This window comes from Primulina eburnea, chromosome 12, assembly GCF_022965805.1.
Source record: "Primulina eburnea isolate SZY01 chromosome 12, ASM2296580v1, whole genome shotgun sequence".
In the NCBI taxonomy this organism is placed as follows: Eukaryota; Viridiplantae; Streptophyta; class Magnoliopsida; order Lamiales; family Gesneriaceae; genus Primulina; species Primulina eburnea.
In genome coordinates, this window is record NC_133112.1 from 31,268,493 (window position 1) to 31,274,733 (window position 6,241).

The window sequence follows — 6,241 nt, forward strand, 5'->3', positions numbered from 1 at the left end:
TTAGTAAAACCGTCGCTAATTTTAAAGTTGCGACGATTATAAGGCCACATTTAGCGACGATTTACAAGAAACCGTCGCCGATTTAAGGCCACATTAAACCGTCGCCGATTTGATGATTAACCGTCGCTAATAGACTTACATCGGCGACCGTTTAGTAACAAACCGTCGCTAAAAAATCGTAAATTCTCTATTTATTCTCGATCTTCGTTCCATTTTTCTTCACAACACTTAAAATTTTTCTCTACTTACATGATTTAAGTTTCGATTTCAATACTTGTTTTTGTTTCGATTTTTGGTTAATTTTTTAATTGTTAATTAAGATCATGAGTATTATTATTATAGTTGTATTGTATTTTTATAAAAATGTATTAAATTATAAAAGAAAATTTTTTTATTTAAATTTACGCAAAATTTAGTGACGGTTTTGGAACTGTCGCGAAATTATAACACCGTCGCTACATTTTAAGACCGTCGCTAAATTAGCAACGGTGTTACACCGTCGCCATTTTGCGACGGTTTTGCCGAAAACCATCGCTAATAGTTTTTTGTTTTACGACTATTAACGGCGTATACGTGCACGCTGCAGAAAGTTGTATTAACAACGTACATATGCACGCTGTCAATAGTTTAACTATCAACAACATACTCTGCACGCCGTTATTAGACTAAACCGCAGCGTAAATCGCACGCCGCCAATAGTGTCAAACTTAAGACAGGCTTTCAACTTTACAGCGCATTGCACGCTGCGGACACCTTTCCGCGGCGCATATTGCATGCTGCGGAATCCCACTTTTCTTGTAGTGAATGTCGAATATTTAATGATATTTCTTCTTAAGTTTGAGCCTTTTGAGTTTGTTTTTTGGGTATGATTCTCAATTCTATATAGAGAAATCTTTATTATTTTCTTGAAATTTCAAATTTGCTTCTTGATCAATGTTCCATATATACGGTATTATTATCAAATACAATTGTATGAATTTAAATCAGTTCCTCTTCAAGTAAAAAATATTCATGTTTATCTCTCATCTCTAACTCAACATCCTCAAATAACGTTGAATTTCTCATCTCAAAATTGGAAAAAAAAACATATACTTTCTAGATCTCTTAGAATATATAAGCTGCAGTACTTTTTCATTTTTCTAATGTTTGTTCATTTTACTTTAATACAATTAATCTACAAACATCATGAATTGTAAAATCAATTGAACCAATAATTGCATCATATACAAGCCTTTTAATATAACCTAATCGCTTGTGTCATACGGAGACGAAATTTTCACAATTTAATTTTCTTTTTTCAACCATAAGAACCAACATGCAAGTTTTCATTGAATGAGAGGCAGCCGTTTCAAGAGCGCGCGCGCACACACAGATATATATATATATATTATCAAGATATGAAAAATATTAAGTACCAATAATATTTGAATAAATAAAGACTAAACTTTCAAGTTATAAATGAACAATAATAACAAATTTGTCCAGTGCATGAAAAAAAAAAAAAAAACAAATCCATCTAAAAGATGGTATAATAAAATTGTATTTCAAATAAAAATAACTAGTCTTTAACAATAATATGAGGATTTATATAGCCTCAACTTAATTAGATTTTCCATCGTTCACATAGATGAATCTTTCGGCATCAATTGACTTTTGACATTTCAGGTAACCTTACAGAGATACTTATATGAGTAGTATCACTAAAATCCCCTCACCTAGTGTGACTTGGCAATAAAACGAAATTAACTTTAGAACAAACCAAAACGAGATTTGTATCTTTCTTAGCACACCAAACGTGATATTTAGCACATTCCCTATTTTGATTTCCAGGAGTACGATGAAAGAAACAATTGGATCCCTCAATATTGTTTCTTTTTACTTGATCACCTACAACCTCCTTACTTTTCTTTCTTTTCATTCCACCGATATTAGCCAAGTGAGCATTTTTTGTCCTTTCTTGCTTCAACATTTCTTCTTCTAGCACACAATGTGAAATAAGATCACTTATAAGAGTCGCTTTCTTCTTTTGAGTTATAACTTAACTTAAACTGACTAAATTGTGCAGGTAAAAAAATAAATCAAAACCAAATACACGAGAAAATCCTCAGATAACTCTAACTTTAGTGACGTAAGTTTTGAAATAAAGATGAGACATTTCCATGATGTATCCCTTATGTTGTCTTTCCTTTATACCTCATCGAAATCAAGATTGCTAAAAGCATGCTAGTTGCTAGTTCCAGCATTATAATTCTTCGCAAATCATTTATCGATTTCCTCAAGAAACTTCTTGGAAGTAGTAACCTTATTGGACATAGTGCACCTAAAAGTTTTAAGAATTCCTCGTCTCATGATCAATAGACTCGTGCGATTTATTGAACGATCCCACATTTCAAAGTCTTGTTTTACCTCAGTTAAACTTTTATCTGTAAGAACAGCAGGTCGTTCAATCCTTAGCACAAGGTCTAAATCCATGGACCGGAGGAAAATCATAACATTTTCCTTCCAATCCTTGAAGTTATTCTCATTCAACATAGGAATTGAACTGACATTAGCATATATCGGAGAAGCATAAAAGGTAGCTATACAAAAGAGAACACAAGATGTCAAATAAGAATCCGTAATAATAATCAATAAATTCAAATACACTAAAATTCATGTGAGATGGACTCATAAGTCAATTTTTTGAGACGAATATCTGACCCGACCGACAGAAATAATGAAAGATATTACTTGTTATGCTAAAAATTTACTTTTACTACAAATATGGACCGAGTCAACCCGTCTCATAGATATAGATCGGTGAGACCGTCTCAAAAGAGACCAACTCAATTAAATACTGGTAAACCCATCACAGATACCTAGCACAATATTAATATCAGTCTTTGGAAAAAAGAAATACAAACTTGAAAATGGCACTCTTGGTGTAGTAATAGAATATTGACAATTAGTCATCTCGAATAAAAAGTCTATCTTTGGACCGACCAATTGTCACATGGAAAACCATAGAATTGTCACATATTCATCACCACATGAGTTTATATAATCCGGCCAAATATTAATCATTCTTTGGATCGATTAATACCTTATTAATCATAAAAACACAAGTCACCTTAATATTTTAAGTTTAAATAAATTGATTTACCCAAAAGAGGTTATTTTGGGGATATAATGTTGCTTTAAGATCTTTGGCCAAATCATCGTAGGTAGACGATAGCCCATAGGACAGCGACCACTTCCGCGCTATCTTCGCCCTTGAACTACTAGAAATCGACCTAAATGGGTTGGAATCTCACTCCTTCATGCAGCTTCCCCAGGCGCGAGTTCAAGGACAAAATTTCGGCCAAATCTGGGTGCTTCAAGTCACCAATCTCCATCTCCCAGCCACTTTATTTGTCGTAATCGATGTTTAGAAATTGGAAATTAAAGTGTCAGATTCATAAAATTCTACATTTTTTCTGAATTTATTTTGGCCAAACCTGGGCTTCAAGTCATAGCTTTATTTATTATTATGTTAAATTTCTAACACCTTTGTATAGCATAGAATTAAGGCTGAACAGTACTGAGCATAAAAGATGGTCGACTCATTAATATGCCCTTCAACTCTGAATATTTATTTCTTCTTGTCATATTAAAGAAACCCATAAAAATAAATAAGAACTTTCAAATTGATTTTCAGTGTTCCACACAGTATTATAATTGTCAGTTAAAATGTCACAATCTTGAAGAACAAAGTAGTTATAAGCTGTTACAAATATTACTTTTAGGATCAGGATATAGTAAATCCAGGTTACATAAAACCCTAATGAGCAACTTGATTCTAAGACCTTGTATTGCGAACTAGCTTGATGAGCATATGGAAATAAAACCGAACTAACTAATACAAGTCGTCATATATATCCTTTTTGTGAGCGAATCGGTCTTGAAATACTGACGATTCCATTGGCGAGCTCACCAGATTCAATAAGTCATTCCAATAACTCTTGTTATCCTCAATTTCTCCTAAAATTGTAGTAACCATGTTGTCTTCGTAGCATTCGGGGTTAAAATTAACAGACACAAGATCCATTGAACCCGTGTTGTAATTGTGATCCATAGAGTATGTTATATCTTTGTCATGAAGGTGAACTGAATCCCCCGTTTTGCCATTGATTTGCATGTAACTGTTGGCTTTGCCGAGCCCACATGCACCGGAGTTGTGCATAGAAACGTCGTGATTTACCATCAATATCTCGCCGTTGGGACCGACTGTTGGAACGGTGTTTAGGTTAGTAGCGGAAAAGTTTAGTATGGATGTTGGAGACTCGAGAAGCCCGACGGCTGTGTTGAAGAAGCTGTTGGATGCGGCCGTGGCTTGCCAGACTTTTAGCACAGTCTAAACATGGCGGTGGCGGCTGGGGAGGCGGAGCGTTAGCTCTGCGGAGGTGGAGGCTGGCCAGAAGTTTCGACTCGCGGACGAGCCTGGCTTCAGCCTCTAGCCGAGCTGTTTCCCATTGAGCCATGTGGTTGAGGTTGGCGGATTGAGCCGAGCCGTCGGGGTTGTTCTTAGGCTTGTGGGTTACCGGGTCAATTCCCATTCGTGTTAATCTTTTCTTGAGGCGAGTGTTCCAGTAGTTCTTGATCTCATTATCGGTTCTTTTTGGTAAATGAGTTGCTATTGCTGACCACCTATGGTTCAATGGAATATGTAAATAATATGTATGTATCCAATAAGCTTAATTATTTAGCAAAAATTAAATTATAGTATATGGTGCTACACATTAATCAGATGTTCTTCATAAATTTGATCATATGTCGACTTTATCTTTATTGCGTATCTTATATGTAAGACAGAACACAAATTTTTGCAGGAAATTGGCAAAATAATATTAATTATGTCATAATGATAAATAATATACAGAGAATATATCACATATATGAATATTCAGATAACATTAATGAGTACCTGTTGCCTAAAAGAGCATGAAGTCGGATGATTGCCTTCTCTTCTTGAGTGCTGAACTTTCCTCTCTTAATATCAGGTCTTAGATAGTTCGTCCACCTCAACCTGCAACTCTTCCCACACCTTTGAAGCCCTAAAATCATACACAGATAAATTTTCTTGATCAAACGCTAACTATATATAATTTGATTTCAGACAAATGAATTCTCAAAATTGAAATATACAAAAAGCCTCTTGGCTTGACGACATGACGTCTCCCATATATATATGTAAATTCTAGTAAAATGTTGAAATATGAAAGCAGCTATTCTTGAACATGATGATAACCCAGAAACTAGCTAATTCCAATCCCTTTTAATTTCAAACTGACTAAATCAGAAATATATCCTAGAAATGCATTCAGTGGTAAGATGCTATAGATTTTCGTTTTTCTTTTGCATCCCTTGGTGATACAAGTTAAGTACTTGCATGCATGTAGAAATACCTACCGGCTTTCGCTGGCAGGGCGCGCCAGCTCCCATGTCCATGCTGCTCAATGTATGCAACCAACTTTTGGTCTTCATCTCGAGTCCACGGCCCTTTCTTCACCTCCACGTTCTCTTCGCAATTCGGCAATTCCATGGTAGGGATACAAGCAGACTAGCCAACAAAATTCCAAGATATTATCACGACATGTGCAAGATGTAATTCTTACACGCATGCAGTAAAACAAGTAATTTAATGTTAGAAACTTGTGGGATTTTGGGTGTTAAAGATATGCAAAGGATATATTGTGTATATATACAAGTTTGAAGAAATCAATATGTACTTTACTATAAGTAGTGTGTGCGATAATTTTTGACCTAATATTTTTATGACAGAGCCCACAACCAACTTACTGCAAATAGAGTCATTGAATGATTGCTCAATCTCACAGTTAATTGCTTGCATGCATTGGGTACGTGAAAGAAGGAAACATTTATGTAACTTTGAACGTCCTAACATAATACTGTCGGGTCATAAAAACAAACACGCTTAGTGATATCAAATACTACTTATTTTTTTTGTAAATAAGAAATAGTTCAGTTTACTCTAAGGGTGACGGCTGCAAGAGGAACTATCTCTACAAAATTTAGTTTTTAAGTAGCTACAACTGTTATTTAAACATACATGTTCCCTAAGTCTCGGATATCGATTTTTTTCCTTGGTTTTTCAATAGCTAGATTTCGGATTCAAGTTAGGGTTGATGTATGAAGGGTGATTCGCCCTAGTGTAATTTAGGGAAATATAAAGTTTTTTGTCTATTCTAACTTGTCTTATTTT

General features: G+C 34.8%; 1 pseudogene; it reads right to left on the reverse strand.

Annotated features, from left to right (window-relative positions):
* Nucleotides 1-3,703: 3,703 nt before the first annotated feature.
* Nucleotides 3,704-5,674, reverse strand: LOC140807587 (transcription factor MYB106-like; annotated as a pseudogene).
* Between the last annotated feature and the right edge of the window lie 567 nt (nt 5,675-6,241).